The sequence below is a fragment of the Cydia splendana genome, chromosome 17 (assembly GCF_910591565.1).
Source record: "Cydia splendana chromosome 17, ilCydSple1.2, whole genome shotgun sequence".
In the NCBI taxonomy this organism is placed as follows: domain Eukaryota; kingdom Metazoa; phylum Arthropoda; class Insecta; order Lepidoptera; family Tortricidae; genus Cydia; species Cydia splendana.
In genome coordinates, this window is record NC_085976.1 from 13,978,502 (window position 1) to 13,996,635 (window position 18,134).

The window sequence follows — 18,134 nt, forward strand, 5'->3', positions numbered from 1 at the left end:
AGGGTCTGATGATGGAGCCGGAAGGTGGTCACCGGTACCAATCAACCATGCAACTAAACCACTTCGTGTTTGGGCTCGTTTGATTCGTCTCAACAAGATCTTTGACACAAGATAGTACCCAAGGTCTGATGATGGAGCCGGAATGTGGTCACCGGTACCAATCAACCATGCAACTAAATCACTTCGTGTTTAGGCACGGTTTATTCATCTCAACAAGATCTTTGACACAAGGTAGTACTCAGGGTCTGATGATGGAGCTCGAAGGTGGCCACGGGTACCAGTCTACCATGTAACTGAACCACTTCGTGTTTGGGCTCGTTTGATTTGTCGCAACAAGATCTTTGACACAAGATAGTACTCAGGGTCTGATGATGGAGCCGGAAGGTGGTCACCGGTACCAATCAACCATGCAACTAAACCACTTCGTGCTTGGGCTCGTTCAATTCGTCGCAACAAGATCTTTGACAAAAGTTAGTACTCAGAGTCTGATGATGGAGCTGGACTGTGGCCACGGGTACCAGTCTACCATGTAACTGAACCACTTCGTGTTTGGGCTCGTTTGATTCGTCGCAACAAGATCTTTGACACAAGATACTACTCAGGGTCTGATGATGGAGCTCGAAGGTGGCGACGGGTACCAGTCTATCACGTAACTGAACCACTTCGTGTTTGGGCTACGTGTTTGGGCTTCGCCTTTGGGCATCGTGTTTGGGCTTCGTGTTTGGTTTATCACCTAGTGTCAAAGATCTTGTTGAGACGAATCAAACGAGCCTAAACACGAAGTGGTTTAGTTGCATGGTTGGTTGGTACCGGTGACCACCTTCCAGCTCCATCATCAGACTCTGAGTACTAACTTTTGTCAAAGATCTTGTTGCGACGAATCGAACGAGCCCAAGCACGAAGTGGTTTAGTTGCATGGTTGATTGGTACCGGTGACCACCTTCCGGCTCCATCATCAGACCCTGAGTACTATCTTGTGTCAAAGATCTTGTTGCGACAAATCAAACGAGCCCAAACACGAAGTGGTTCAGTTACATGGTAGACTGGTACCCGTGGCCACCTTCCAGCTCCATCATCAGACCCTGTGTATCTTCAGTGTCAAAGATCTTGTTGAGACGAATCAAACGAGCCTAATCATGTTACTACATGGTTGATTGGTATCCGTGACCACCTTAATCATCATCATTATCATCAGATCCTCAATACCAGTTCGTTTTTAAACCCTCGTTGATACAAACTTTACAACCTATAGGTACCAAATGCTATGACGAAACATGTAAATAAGCGAGTAAGTACCTATAATTTCTTTCGAGTAATATACCTTCATAAGTACGAGTATGGGGCTATTCATAAATTACGTCGTTTCAAATGGGAGGAGGGGGGGGGGGGGTCTGGACATCGGATGATGGTAGCATGACGTAGGAGGAAACAGAGTCATCCGAAGCATGATTTTTGGATGATTTGAGGGGTGGGGGGGTCAAAAATCGTCAAAAATAGATGACGTAATTTATGAACAGCCCCTATGTACATTTGCACTGCATTTAGTATTTTTGTACTTACCAAATAACAGTTTTAGGACTTTAAAAGTTAAGCACAGTTAGTGTTGTTATGGTTGATTTCAATATGCTTCGCGAAGGATCAAGAATGTTTAATCCATCATTGTAGTGCGAGTGTGGTAGAAGGGATCGGCATACTGAGCTCGCACGGCCTGCCGCAGCGCGTAAAATACCTAAACTCGCTAAACGCCGAAATGTAATAGCGCTCTTAACTAATAACATCTTATTGACATACATTCTTACATATCAAACGAGAAAGAATAAACATTTTTTTAATAGGTAGGTAGGTAGGTAGGTAGATAGGTATATCTTTCTTTGACGTGGCTGCTATAGTCTTCAGGATTTGATTTGCCGTGTGATCATCGCTTTCCGGTTGCAACTTGATGCCATCGAGGAATGTCCATAGTATATATATGAAAAAAAAAATATAATACCATTCATTGTATGACAATACCTTCTACTACTAGAGGGCATTCCGGGAGTGGGCAGTCAACGTTAAAAAATGTTCAAACGCTGGAAAGTGCAGGGGTCAAAATGTCCATACGGAACCGGCTGTCTATGCAACTAGACGTAACTAGACCGCGGGGCTCCTATTTCTCGGCGGTTTGCCCTTCGGGCATCTGAAGCTACCTAACGAACCTAACCTACCTACTTTTTGCCACATAGACAGCCGGTTCCGTATGGACATTTTGACCCCTGCACTTTCCAGCATTTGAACATTTTTCACGTTGACTGCCCACTCCCGGAACGCTAGAGGGCACCTTTAACCTTCTTTTAGCAGTGATAATAATATATCCTTACAAAAATAGGTTAGGTGTCTAATTGTGTATCAATTATATTTTCAGTGGCCCATCTCTGTAGCTTACTGTTATATATATACTAGCTTTTGCCCGCGACTTCGTCAGCGTGGAATTATTAATTTAGGTAGGTAGATATTATTTTATTCAATCAGTTAAAGGGTGATTTCTTGAATGAAAATAACCCTTTGTCGTTCCCCGGGAGTCAAACTATCTCTATTCTATGGTGTACTTTCGTTTGCGCCAAATACCTTTTGCCAAATTTCACTTCCCAACAAACTTATCGCAATAGTTTCATTTCCCAAAGGAACCTTTAGCAAAGTTACACTTCGCATATAATTTATTTGGTCAAATTATCACTTGGCATGATTTTACTTTGTCAAATGTTGTTAGGACAAAAAAATATTTAGCAAACGATTTTTATTGGCTAATATTATATTCCAAAAAAGCCGTTAAGTGGGTTAGGTTAGGTTAAAACTGCGAGCCTTACAGAAACGAAATGCTACTAGAAAAGTGGGTTTGTTTAGGTTCGAACTGCGATCCTCACAGAACCGAACTGCTATCAGAGAAGTGGGTTAGGTTAGGCTAGAACTAAGACCCTTACAGAAACGAAATGCTACTAGAAAAGTGGGTGGTTTTACCTCCTTTTCTACATAGTGCACCATCTACAATAATCTTTCACCGGCCCCCATAGAAATCGGTTTTTTTTTTCTTAAAAATTGTAATGTTTATGGTTCAACTAATCACATCCGTAGGGGGAAGCGGGGCAGCTTGGTACACCTTTTTTTGAAATCGATTTTAGGTCTCAAAATGAACTCTAAACACTTTGATACATTACATGGGACACTTTGATACATCGTTTTGGGGTACTTTGGCACGTGAATCAAAGTGCCCCGTAAGTGTTTCAAACTGCCCCGCAGAGCACACTTTACAGATCAACTCAGTTAGCTGACCAGTAGTAAACTTTTTAAACATTACAAAACGTCTATTAAGTGCGGTGCTATTAGAACATACTACAGTTATGTCAAAAATGCATTTAATTCGGTCGACCGCGGTGCTCTGTTAGCAGAAGTAAAAAAAGAGCTACCAGAACTTTACAAATACATTTGGCAATACTACAGAGCACCTTCAAAATTACTTTTTGGAAATGATATTATCTTGTCAAGTATGGGCTGCGAACAGGGAGATCCGCTTGGGCCTGCCATTTTTAGTTTGGTCATTCACCCCATCATCTCTAGTCTAAATTCAAAATTCAATTGTTGGTACTTAGATGACGGCTCCCTTGGCGGAGACGCACTAACCGTACTACAAGATATACAATCTATCATAGATAAATTTTCGAAAATCGGGCTTGCATTAAATTTCACTAAATGCGAAATTTTTATTCCAGATCACGTTCCATTGAATACAAAAATAGATATACTAACAAATTTTAACGCAGTTTTACCTAATATTTCCGTTCATTCAAAAACATCCCTCACCCTTTTAGGCTCACCAATTTTTGTCGAATCAATCGCACCCGTCATTAACTGTAAATTAAATTTATTCAATAATACATCAGACCTCCTATTTAAAATAAATCCCCATATGGCTCTTTTCATCATTCGTTTTTGCTTATTTACACCCAAATTTATGTATTTACTCCGCAGTTGCCCAATTTGGAAATTTCCGTCCATCCTGTCTTCCATAGACTCCTCCCTTCAGGCAAGCCTTTCCAAAACACTGAACATTCATCTCGACAATAGTTCATGGACCCAAGCGGTTCTACCCATAAGGCTGGGTGGACTGGGCGTTCGCACTTCGGCCAGTTTGGCTCTACCCGCGTTCCTGTCCTCAGTATACGGCTCGCTATCTCTCGTCGGTATTATTTTAAACCTTCCTCAGATACCTGACGATGAGATAGCGAATCTAAGTGAGGCCAGGGAGGCCTGGTGTGAGTCGTGTCCGGGTGAGGACATCCCAGTCGCCCGTCACATTCAGCGGGCTTGGGACTCCCCTCCCTTAAAAGCAGCTCATACCACACTTCTTCAGGATAGTCCGGACGACTTCGAACGTGCCCGAATTCTAGCCGTATCAGCCCCCGAGTCGGGCCATTGGCTACGAGCACTCCCTTCCCGTCAAATAGGCACCGTTTTTGACCCAAGTAACTTGAGAATAGCTATATGCTTAAGGCTTGGGTCCAAAATATGTGTCCCTCACACTTGCGCCTGTGGCAAAAACGTCGATCAGCTGGGCCGACATGGCCTTTCATGCCCCAAAAGCGCCGGCCGCCTATTTCGCCACGGTACCATCAATGATTTGGTCCGTCGGTCGCTTGCCAGCGCGTCTGTGCCTGCGATTCTCGAACCCGCGGGCATGGCGAGGGACGATGGCAGGCGCCCCGACGGGGCCACATTGGTGCCGTGGAAACTAGGTAGGGCCCTGGTGTGGGACGCAACGTGCGTAGATACCTTCGCACAGTCCCATATCCAGGCGACCCGCACCCAGGCCGGCGGCGCGGCTGACCAGGCCCAGGTTCTCAAGCGCCGCAAATATTCGTCCTTACTTAAGGACTACGAGTTTGCGGCGCTCGCGGTAGAGACACTGGGCCCTTGGTCAGCCGACATGCAGGCCTTTGTGAGGGCCCTGTCGGGGCGGCTGATTGACGCCACAGGGGACCCCAGAGCTGGCGCGTATTTCTCGCAACGAATCGCCCTGGCGGTTCAGCGAGGAAACGCCGCCAGCGTAATGGGTACCATGCCACAGGCGGACCTGCTAGAGGGGGTATTCTTTTTATAATTAGGTTTTTATTTTATAGGTAAGTTTCTTTTATTTTAGTTTTAATTTTAATTTCTTTGTAGTTTTAGTTTGTTTTAATAAGTTATTTTATATTCAATATGTTACATTCGTAAGTTAAAGTTAATTATGTTTGTCATGTTGGTATATAGTTATTTCGGCGTTTTTTTACACGAAGTAAAATAAAAAGTGCTGACAACCAGTTATTAAGCAGGTGCACTAAAACAACAAAAAAAAACTTTTAATGAAATCAGTGTCAGTTTTTCACAAAAAGCTACTTTGGTTGTTTTAACTTTTCTTTGTCAATTTTTTTTCTCTTTGTACGTTCGCACTATTCAGTAAAAAAAAAATTCACAACAAAAAAACTGGCAGGGGCACTTAGATACACTAGAGGGGCACTTTGACATGTTCAAAACTGCCCCAATCTTTATTGTACCAAAGTACCCCAATGGTCAAATAAATGAAAAATAATTTATTAAAAATATACTATTAAGTATTATTTACTTTAAAATAATAAGCTTACTCTATTACTGAATAAACGTACTAAGCGCTCATTATGATGTTCATCCGGTAAAGTCTAAAATTTCGCACCACAACTCGATAAAAAAATCATAATTTATTTACTATGCGACCGCGGAAACACGTTTTCACGCACTAAGCGGCAACGGCTGGCAGGAGAGATGTGCCGAAGCTGGTACCTCAATCACACATACAAAGCCACGTTTTAGTGTTGCAGAAGGTGAACATAAGTTTTTAGTTAAGGAATTAGTGTGGGCGTTCAAAACTGCCCCTTGTGCCTATCTGCCCCGCTTCCCCCTATGCGTAAAACATAACCAAAATGATAAAAATACCAAGGTCGGGATTAAGTATTTCAAATAAAACAAAAATAAAAATATCTATTGGTATGTAAATTGTATGCCATGCAATGTTATGCTTATTTGACTAAATAATACTTGGTAAAATGAAACTTGTCCAAGTAATTATTTGCTAAACAATAACTTGCCAAAAAAGACTATTGCTAACTGAAAAATTGCGATAAGTTGTTTTGCCAAACATTTTTTTGGGAAATGATAATTTGGGAAACATAGTTTGGGATGTGATACTTTGGGAAACGTTTTTGGCCCATTCGTTAGTAAACCCTATTCTATACCCAACTAAATCGTGCACCAGCGCCGGTACTACACCGCGCGGGCGGGACAGTTCCTATTGACAAAGTTTGTTGTGCAGTTGGTGTTAAGTCCCCATACAAAACACCACCCCTTTAAGGGATGATTTCTGGAATAAAAACTATCCTATGTCCTTCCTCGGGACTCAAACAATATCTATACCAAATTTCAAATAAATCGGTTCAGCGGCTTAAGCGTGAAGAGGTAACAGACAGACAGACAGCCACACTTTCGCCTTTATAATATTAGTATGGATGGATATGCACTAGTTCAAGGACGTGTAAGGGCCATTTTATTTAAAGTTGTCCCATACACTTTCTTTTTCATATTTGGGATTTTTTATGTTATTTCTACTCAGAATCATGAGCTTTTTTTTATCCTAATAGGAGAAAAAAAGTGTCCCGAAATTCCCATAAAATTTTCGATCTTTACATTCCGTGACTGCCATACAAAATCTATGAAAAATGGTACCGGAATGGAAATAAAAACCTTGGCACACTTTTTTTCTTCTATTAGGATAGAAAGAGCTCGTGATTCTGAGTAGAAATAACATAAAATTTCCCATATTAAAAAAAAAGTGTAGGGGTCATCTTTAAATAAAATGACCCGTAAGCGATAAGATAGAGATTCCGTGTCGGTAAAAGAGATAGATAGGTATATTAATAGTTGATCGCTGGCTGTTCACATTGCACGAGGACTCTCTTTAAAGTACTATGCCTTATGGGAAACAGTCGAAGAGATAGCTCAGATCCGGAAACCGCTACCAACTTTTAGTATGTTGTTGCGCATGGTATTGGGTCTCCAAAACTGCCGGGAGACAGCGGCGCCGGCCATCTACTTCAGGCCTTCAGCGGAATGATATCATCAAAATGACTCCCGTCTCGTTGCGAATATTGCATATTGCACCCAAACTATGTAGACTGGAGGAAACCGGCCTGTTTCGAAAAAAGTCGTCGACATCTCTTCTAAATACCTAAAACTGGTATGGATGTGTTCCTCGTGATCTCTAGAATACGAATTGACCGGTTTTAGTTTATGGAGGGGGGGGACGGGTCGAAAACAAGGGGGGCAAAGATGGCGGCCGACCATCATTGATATTTGTTCACATCTTGAGTCCTACGGGACCGATCGGTTCGTGTGATATGTCGTTTGAAAGAGTATTAAACGTGCTATTATTGTTTCATAATAACCGTAGTCATAACTGTAGTCGTTAACAAAATATTTTAAAATTTTTGATTTTTTACCGTGCATGGATGGAATAAGTACTGATTATATATGCGTCTAACTTAATAAATTACAACTATACCGCAATTATTTTATTACAAAATATACGACACATTTCATTAGCTTACCAAAAACATAAGTTTTATTGGTGTATGATATTATATAACCAAGTAATACCGAATTTTGTTCAGCATGGGTCACTACGCACGGTCACGTAAATGGCGGGCGACCGACGTCAACTTTTCATTATTTCTCGGCTTCTAATTTATTTATCAATTGGTGATAGGTACCATTTGAAAGGTTATTAAACACACTATAATTGGTTTCAAACAACTGTAGTCATAACTTTAGTAATTTACAAAATATTTTAAAATATATGATTTTTTTACCGTGCATGGATGGCATAAGTACCTACTGATAAAATATGCGTCTAACTCAATAAATTATAACTTTACTCCAATAATGTTCGTACAAAATGGACGTGAAATTTAATTAGCTTTCCAAAAATATAAGTTTTATTGGTGTATGATATTATATAAACAAGTAATTACGAATTTTGTTCAGCAGGGGTCACTAAGCGCTGTCACGTAAATGGCGGGCGACCGGCGTAAACTTTTCATTGTTTCTCGGGTTCTATTTTATTGATTAGTTGGTAAAAGATACCATTTGAAAGAATATTATACGTACTATAACTGGTTTCAATAACTGTAGTCATAACTTTAGTCGTTTTCAAAATAATTGAAAACATATGATTTTTTACCGTGGATGCACATGAGTACTGCTAAAACATGCTTCTGACTCAATAAATTATAACTTTACCGTAATTAATGTAATTACAAAATATACAAGACATTTCATAAGCTTTCCAAAAACATAAGTTTTATTGGTGTATGATATTATATAACCAAGTAATAAATGAATTTTTCACCACACCAGCTCGGAAAGGCTTACTTTGCACTTTAAAAACTGATAGCAAAGTTGCATTTTATTCACATGTGAGACAAAGTAATCAAATGCAAATTTTGAGTTGGTTTCTTATGTTTGCTGGTAGAAATGACTTTTAAATGATGATTTTGGATGATATTTTTTTAATTACATTCATTTGGATTTGATTTGGTTTGATTTTGTTTGATATTTTACATTTAATATTTGCTTCAAGTTGGTGTGGTGATAAATTTTGTGTTTCACTCGGGGGCAAATTTTGTTTAACCCTCGTGCTTTGAAACCCTCGCAACGCTCAAGATTCCATTTTTCGAACCACTCGCTATGCTCGTGGTTCAATTTTGGAATCTTTCGCTTGCTCGGGTATCAATATTAGCACGAGCAGTTAAACAACAACTTTGCCCCCTTGTAAAACAAATAACTATTGTTCAATATGGGTCACTGCGCACCGTCATATAAATCCCAACAAACAATTAGGCAACACTTAGCAGCTATTTTCTTACCTAAAGACATAGCCTTGCTCTAGAATAGCTACATATTTAGTCTTAGTTTACAGTTTACAGGCTCTGGTGACATAAAAGTGTTTAAAAGGTTCATTGTCTATAGATTTAAGATCTACAGTAGCTGTTTAGGGCGCTATAATGCATGTTAAGCTGCTAGTGTTATAGCTTATAGCTCAAAGTGAATTGAACAACCTTAACATCTATAGTGCGTCAAGCAAATCTTGTCAGTAGCAATGTAAAGCAAACTAAAGTAGGGCAACACTCAAAGAGCAGTATTGCGCTAAGAAAAGCAGCAATGTACGTCGAACCAAAACGAATATGATTTTTTTTCCGCTGAGCGCGCCCTACGTACGTCAATTCAAATTGTCACTTGCGACTTATTGAAAATTTTAGAAATTCTTATTTAATATGGACGGACAATTTAAAAGCCATGTTAGTCAAAATGATTAACAAATTTGAAGATATCAAATTACAATTAGAAACGGACTATGCCATTAAACCATTCTGAGAGAACTCAAAATCACCAAACGACTCTCAACAATCTGCCAGGAGAGGGCTCTTAGATTCTTTGGGCACATACTGCGGTCGCCACACCACAGCCTCGAACGTGACATCATACCGGGGCAAGTTGAAGGCAAGCGCGCTAGAGGAAGAGCCCCTGCAAGATTGTCGGATTCCATAAAACAAGCATGTGGTTCCATGCAGAGGGCAGCCCAAATAGCCCTTGTTCGCGATAAATGGAGGGACATAGTTATTGGTCACGATCCTCAGTCATGAGGGAACGACAAAGAAGAAGAGATGCCATTAAACTAGAATGTATGAATAAAATCATTGCTTCCGCAGGTAGATGTCCTACTGAATTTTAATATTTTATTAGATTTCTCAGTTGCAATTCAATTTTAATGATAGCAAAATGGAAATTGTGGAATATTTGATACTTACAATATAATATGCTACTTGTTAATGTAAATTAGTGTACTTTGCTGGATCAATATCACATACCTACCTGTGTAATATTTTGATTGGTATATATTGTACAATATACATAATAAAAATAAAACAAATGATATTTGGGTGCTTATTTAATTTAAATGTAAGAGAAGATAAGGGTCACTTTAACCTACCTACACTTTAATTCAGGGCATTCATTGAAAAAATATGAAGTTACCAAGGTTACCTGGTCACTTCAACCAAGCATCATAATACTCTGTAGTCATCTATTGCATCTTAAGCATAAAACAGATTTGTTACAAAATGTGTAATTTAAGTTTCCAAACATAAGGAGTTAACTCCTTTTATCTTCCCTATATAACTTTAATTATCTTACAATAAACATTTCTTGGGTAAACTAAATATTTTTAGTTTAGTTTAACAATAATTTGTCTAATTTAACCCTTGGTACCTATTTTATTTCATGGTAAAGAAATACTATTCTTCTATTCAATTTATAATTTGTAGGGTTCTGTGGCAGGCATAAAAAAGATTCTTTATGTAGTTTGGCCCAGGACTGACTGTCTAAAGACAGAGGGAATCATACTCTTTTTCTTATGCTAAAGCTATGAGTATAATTTTCTTGGATCTGACTAACTGGCTAGTTGTGTTTGCCCGGCTAAAGTTTAGGAAATATGTTTGAGAAATATAACACAATTATAATATTGTATAATAAAAATAAAAAATACTGTTAGGAAATTTTATTAACTTGTACATTAGGCTATTCAAGACTTGTCATTTTGGAAATGTGAAAATACTTTTCTAAAATGATACCTACACTGCGTCTAGTGCTCCATATGAATGCTGACTACATTATTTTCTTTTATTGAACAAAGCATGTAAAGCGACTTAAAAAGATACATAGGTACAGTCAGCAGCAAAAGTTACTAAGCGGGCCAGGTATTCAAAATTACCTTGACACACTCTTATTCTCTTAATAATAAAGTCGCGTCAAGATCATTTTGCACACCTGGCCCGCTTAGTAACTTTTGCTGCTGACTGTACCTGTTTCAGCAAGTATAAACTAGGATTTCCCATAGGTATATATGTGCAGTAGCTGAGAGCATGAAACAAATTAGCCTAAATAATATACTTTCTTAATGACTAACATAAGGACAACTTATACAAGAATAATCTATTCCATCAATATCTCAATATTTTTGTTACATTTTTAAATAATAAATTTATTTTTCGTCTTGGTTGCGCTGTACACGTATATAAACCGCCGTAGGTAAGTATTGTCTGACTGAACTTCTGAAGAGAAACTACCTACTACGAACGCCTCATATTGAGCGAGATTTAATCCTGCAACAAACATATGTAAGGATTAGGTAATGTTGCGAAAGAACGGCGATATAATCAAAGTTCTTAATACTGTTTTAAAAGTTTACCTTTGTAAATTATGTAGTCGAATCAGTCGCTGAAAATAGTAAGATATGTGGGCCTATGGACGGTTTCCAGGACACAATGTGTGGTCTTATTGGATAGATTTAGGCATACGTTTTAATTTTATTTATGCCTTTTAACCCTAAAACAAAAAAAACTGCACATAATCTTAAAAGTTCCCAAGTTCTTCCCATGTTCTTCCAGTACTTGTCATAACCTAAAATTTTAGTAATGTTTACTATGAACGAGTATGATTATACATTGCAGGCTTAGCTTTGCTTAAGGTAATGCACAATCTTATTAAATATCAGAAAATATCACAGGTCACAGCAGAAATATCTCTTGAAATAAAAACGATTCAGAATGTCAACAAACAAGTTGGCCACAGATAAAACACAGACGACACGCGATTTTGGAATTATTCGAACACAGTGTTGCTAGCCCGCGATTTTTCAAATTTGCCGCCTTTTTCTACTGACAAGATTTGCTTGACGCAGTATATATGAGTAATAATCTGCAATTTGCACTTAAGGTTCTAAACGTGTGATAAAGTCTTCTACTTATAGCTTTTTATATCGCAATCGTTACTTAACTCTCTTGTATGGCTTACAGTCGAACAGAGATGTTATGAGTCGGACGAGCGTTATTTAAATACCGTAGTACTCTCTAATCTCATAACTGTCAATAGAGTCATATTTATAAGCTAAAACTACAATGCCAAACGCCAATGAATCAATAGGTAAGCAAAAACTATAAATTAGACTGTGAAATAAAATAGTAAATAAATGTAGATATTTTACTATATTGGCCTAATGTTACTATTACTATACTTAAAACCGGACTTCACGGATAGTTATTGTTCACTGTTTCCAAAATTAACCAAATAACAACACAGATATTAAGTACTTTATATGCAGTGGTCTTGCAATCATGAAAGCTACGAACTTAAGGATGTTATGAGTTATTAATTGTATGAACCTAGAACTGGGCTTTTGTCAAAACATATTTAAGTTTCCTGTGATAAAAGACAAAACAAATAAACCATCATTTATATCGATATTTCATAACAGAACCTCACATTTTGGATAGGTACCTACATTATAAAATGTACTGTCAAACAATAATAGATTGCTGCTGGTCTACCAGGCGCTCGCCGCTTGCTTGCTTGGCGAAATTGGTCCTGGCTTACATATATGTTTATAATTATACGGTAACTAAACAATATTTATGGAAAGTTAATAAAAAGTTTGTTGATTTTATTCTAAAAATTTCACGCTATATTTACTACAATATCTCTTTCTCAAATTATTACAGTCACTAAGCGAACCTCTTAGGTAAAAATTAAACATTTTCTTCAATTGTTTTAAAATTGTTAATTTTGGGCCTCAAATTTCAAACAATCGAGTATTCACAGAAAATTTAATATGCTTGCAAATGGTATCTACCAAGTATCAGAAAAATAGGACCGGAAATATAATGAGAACTCAACGATGGCAGGGCTCCATTTACGTGACGGTGCACAGTACCCATGCTGAACAAAATTCATGATTACTTAGTTATACAACATTATACAGCAATAAAACTTATATTTTTGGATAGCTCATAAAATTTCCCGTATATTTTGAAAACATTTATTGCGGTAATGTTATAATCTATTGAGTTAGAAGCATGTTTTACCAGTACTTATGTCCATGCACGGTAAAAATCATATATTTTCAATTATTTTGTAAATGACTACAGTTATTTGAAACCAATTATAGTACCTTTAATAACCTTTCAAATGGTACCTATCACCAATTTATCAATAAATTAGAACCCGAGAAATAATGAAAAGTTGACGTCGGTCGCCCGCCATTTACGTGACCGTGCGTAGTGACCCATGGTGAACAAAATTCGTTATTACTTGGTTATATAATATTATACACCAATAAAACTTATGTTTTTGGAAAGATAATGAAATTTCTCGTATATTTTGTAATAACGTTAATTGCGGTAAAGTTATAATTTATTGAGTTAGACGCATGTTTTGTCAGTACTTATGCCATCCATGCACGGTAAAAAATCATATATTTTAAAATATTTTGTAAACGACTACAATTATGACTACGGTTATTATGAAACAATAATAGCACGTTTAACACTCTTTCAAACGACACCTCACATGAACCGATCGGTCCCATAGGACTCAAGATGTGAACAAATATCAATGCTGGTCGGCCTACCACTTTCCCCCCCTTTTTTTCGACACGTCCCCCCCTCCATAAACTAAAACCGGTCAATTCGTATTCTAGAGACCACGAGGAACACATCCATACCAGTTTTAGGTATTTAGAAGAGATGTCGACGAAAATCGTGAAGGAGAGGACTTTTGTTTAATTTTCCTTTAGTCAATGCATGGCACATACACGTGTGGGGTATTAAATGAAAGCTAATGAAATATTCTATACTTCATTTATACAGTGTGTACCAAAATATACAACAGTTTAAGAGCTATTTACAAAATAAACAAAATGAGGTAAAAAAATATTCGATTATTTGGATTTTATAACCAAACCAAAAGTCGGACGTTAAAGAAATGTACTACAACATTAAAGATGACATCTCAAGGCATACACTGATATCAAAAATCCAAATTTGACCAAATATGTGGAAATTATGAAATGAAATGTATTATAAGTCACCTAAACATTGTTTGCAGAAAAAAAATATGGTTTAAGAGCTATAAACACAGGAATACCATTTTTTATGAAAAAAGTAGGTGTATATCGATTTTATAGCTAAACCACAGAATAAATGTGTCGCTTAACTTCAAACTCGGGTAAATCCATTCGACCCTCTCAGCAAATATCTACCCTATTATCGCATAATCTGACAGATGGATTTACCCGAGTTTGAACTTAAGCGACTCAAATAATAGTACTATCGTACAGAAAGGAAACTTCCTACAAAACCGAAGTTTGACAGCGGTTCAGGGTCGAATCATGCTATCCCTTTCTAATATATGGCATTATCTCTTTCTGCTATTTAGGGTTGCCAAAATTCAAGTGATTATCTTATCTGTGGTCGTGCATGCAAAAGGAAGTCAAGTGGTGCCAACCCTAATAATTGCTCGGAGCAATGCTGAGCCGAGCGGAGCCGAGTTTGGCCGAAGTCAGGAGTTTCGCACCCCTGGCTAAACTAAAAACGTTAATAAAATGTTGCGTATAATATTAAAGAAACCAATTATTCAACTATACATTACAATTTAAATTTTAAATTTCCGATAAAAACTGTGAAAGTTGTAGAAAAAAAACTAAAGCGCGCCAACAATTCTATTATTTTTGTATTTGTATTTGTACAATTCTATCTTAATGCGCTCTTATTGCAAAGAATTGTTCTAATTATCGAGTATTAAATGAAAGGACATTACATAAAATACATGAAAACGACATTTTCGACTGGAATCTTAATTTATAAATTGAATTTGCTTGTTAAACAAGCAAACGAACTGTACCTTCCTCCTTTGATAGTTGGTTAAAATGTGGCTTTTGTCACCTGGGCTACAAACACGAATGAATTGACACCTCATTTATTAAATAAGTTCAGTAGTTTCATGTAAACAGTACATGCACGCATAGACAGCAAATTCTGCCGTAGTTGAGCAAAATATTAAAATTAATTAGACCTTTATTATCATTGCCTGGCACTACAAATATAAACTATAAACTCTGTGCGGAAAGAGAAGAGTCGTGGAACATAAGGGAATCAATACATTCTATGAGTCGTCTCTCTCCGCACAGACTCTAAGAGAAATAAAAAGCAGTAGGTAGTACATAATTTCTCTAACATTGAAACCCTCAGGCCATAGATTAACTGTTAGGGGCTTAGCGGGCGTCGCCTCTATGAGTTAGCAAGATGCCTTATGGAGGTTTCAAATGACCAGAGGGCTGACCTGTATGTATTTCAGAGGATCAGAGGGAAAATACTGCCAGCCTTCACAGCCTTGAAGCCCTTGCAACACTCAAGATTCCACTTTTCGAACTACTCGCTACGCTCGTAGTTAAAATTTGCTTCTATAAAAGGCTAATCGAGGCTGAATGAAGTAGATGGTCGGCGCCGATGTTTCGATTTAATGCGTTTTTAAGACGAACAAAAACCTACAAGAACCTCTCTAAGTCGATGCCCTCTATAAGACGAAACCTCGTTAACACGAAGTTTTTGGCGTTTCCCTTGAGATCCGTGCTATCGAGGTTCCATTGTACTTCTATTCTGTGACTAAGGTTACAATACTTAATTCACGAAGGCTGATATTTCCTTGTAGACCTTATTAACCTTAAATACAGTGTTTAAAACGTCAAACTCGCATTCGACCACTCGCTTTATAGCCGGGCGACAAAACTATCAGAAGTAAGTACCAGAACTATACTCGCTTCTCCCTGCTCGCGCGCCAACTCATTTCTTATTTTGTAGCTCCAATAGCTTCTCGCTCATCGTTCTTGGTGAAACCAGTGCCAGTCCATTGAACCTTAAAAAATAATATATTATATTTACATTTATAACAAGAGGTACTATAAATATACCAATTATTTTACACTACTGAAAACTGCAACTAAAACGTTCGATATGTTTCGGAAATGTTTGGGCACAGTCATTTATAAGGTCAAACATGCCTCCCATCACCCATCCAATTAAATGAAATGTTCCGTATGGTGTATGTATAACTGTATACAGGTGTATAAAGACGGGCCAATAACAACTGCTTTGTAGGTATCTATTGTTTTATTTTTGAAGATTCTCTACCTAAACCTACGTAAAATTGACACCAACTACGCCATTTTTGGTACTAGCGTCCCGCCCCGGCTCCGCACGGGTTACACAATACCTAAACAAATTATACACCTAAATCTTCCTCAAGAATCACTCCGTTGATAGGTGAAAACCGCATGAAAATTCGATCCGTAGTTTTTGGGTCTATCGCGAACAGACACACAAACAGACGCGGCGGGGGACTTTGTTTTATAAGGTGGAGTGATTATATACTCGCTGTGGCCAAGGCTTTGCCCGTGTGGAATTTGGTCAATGTCTCTTCCTTCGTCTCTCCCCACCCGGGAGGATATAAATAATAAATAATTAAAAGCCTAAGCCCAAACACCTATTAAATACTTGTCATGGACAAGTTCCCTACACACGCAATTAGGTTGCTTTGTTTCATCACAGAGTTCCTATGGCCACCTGCTGTCTCCATCATCAGATCAGTTCGACAGTACCATAATATTATTGTATTGTCATCAGAACTACATACAGCTGCCAATTTTCATGACGCTACGATCCTTGGAAGATGGTTAAATTAGTTACCTTAGATTCCATTACATAGTTAGTTACATACAGGTCGACCTAATAAAAGCTTTTTAAAAAAAATACTATCATCATTCAGGCCTTTAACATCTTGACAGATGATTTATGCAGCGTCTGTAAGCGAGGAACAACGTCTCTCGTGGCTGTATAAGCCAATGCGGGACCGGCATTTGCGACCGCATTTGTGGCAGTTGAAGCTGGGAGCCATGTCGGCATCATCAGGTGGATTGTGCCTCTTTACGCGTTTTCGGGAAATGTTTCATGAAACCATGCTTTGTCGTGGAAAAAATATACTATAAGTACCTGTATATAAAAGATTTGAAAATCTTTGGACATACCTACTGTACAGTAAATAATAATCGTATTTACTTTATTCCTCTTCAACTCGATACCTCCACCCTTTCCCGAGATAAAGGGTCTTGACATACAGACGGACGGACGGACAGACGGACGGATGGACAGACGGAAAGACAGATAGACACACGGACGGACGGACTCACAGACGGACGGACGGACTCACAGACGGACAGACGGACGGACGGAAAACGAATTGATCCTTAAAGAGTCCCGTTTTTTCCTTTTGAGGTACCGGACCCTAAAAAATTACTTCTGCTTATCATAGCACTCTTCTTTTGGACATACTGTATACCTAGTAAATAATAATACTCGTATTTACTTTATTCCTCTTCAACTCGATACCTCCACCCGTTCCCGAGATCAAGGGTCTTGACAGACGGACGGACGGACGGACGGACGGATACACGGATAGACGGACGGATAGACCCACCGACAGGCGGACGGACAACGAAGTGATACCTAAAGGGTCCCGTTTTTTCATATCTGTAGTTAATGCAAATGCTCTATTTGTCAAAGTAAATAAAATCTCTTCACACGATCAGGGTTTTGGGGGACAAAAACATGGAAATAACTTGGGTGCCCATGTTTTGGATAGATAACGAAATCCTAAAATACAGGCGGATAACACAAACAACCTACACCATATCATACTTAAGCAAATACCTTAATTAGTACATCTTATGTTGTTATGTTACTCTTGCGTAGGTATTTATTCATACTTTAGTAGCTTTCTATAAATAAGATCACTATTTTTTCTCTTGACATGTTTATTTTACTATTCGAAAAACATGACAGCGTCAAATATTTATAAGTCGAAAAAAGTATATAATTACGTAAAAAGGCTTAAGATAATTAAGAAAAAACCGGACAAGTGCGAGTCGGACTCGCCCACCGAGGGTTCCGTACTTTTTAGTATTTCTTGTTATAGCGGCAACAGAAATACATCATCTGTGAAAATTTCAACTGCCTAGCTATCACGGTTCATGAGATACAGCCTGGTGACAGACGGGCGGACGGACGGACAGCGGAGTCTTAGTAAAGGGTCCCGTTTTTACCCTTTGGGTACGGAACCCTAAAAAAAGTAAAACCGACTTCAAGCCTTCA

General features: G+C 38.2%; 1 long non-coding RNA gene across 2 annotated transcripts in view; it reads right to left on the reverse strand.

The window, feature by feature from the left end:
• LOC134798860 (uncharacterized) overlaps window positions 1–17,819 on the reverse strand; it is a 38,128-nt gene extending 20,309 nt beyond the window's left edge. The window contains exons 1-3 of one of the 2 annotated variants that reach the window (XR_010145278.1): window positions 17,694–17,819; window positions 15,734–15,843; window positions 1,800–1,935 (exon numbers count right to left, since the gene is read on the reverse strand). This is a non-coding gene — a long non-coding RNA (uncharacterized LOC134798860). Of the gene's footprint in view, window positions 1–1,799; window positions 2,018–15,733; window positions 15,844–17,693 lie in introns of those variants that run through there. The other variant, XR_010145277.1, reaches the window with a different exon arrangement.
• Between the last annotated feature and the right edge of the window lie 315 nt (window positions 17,820–18,134).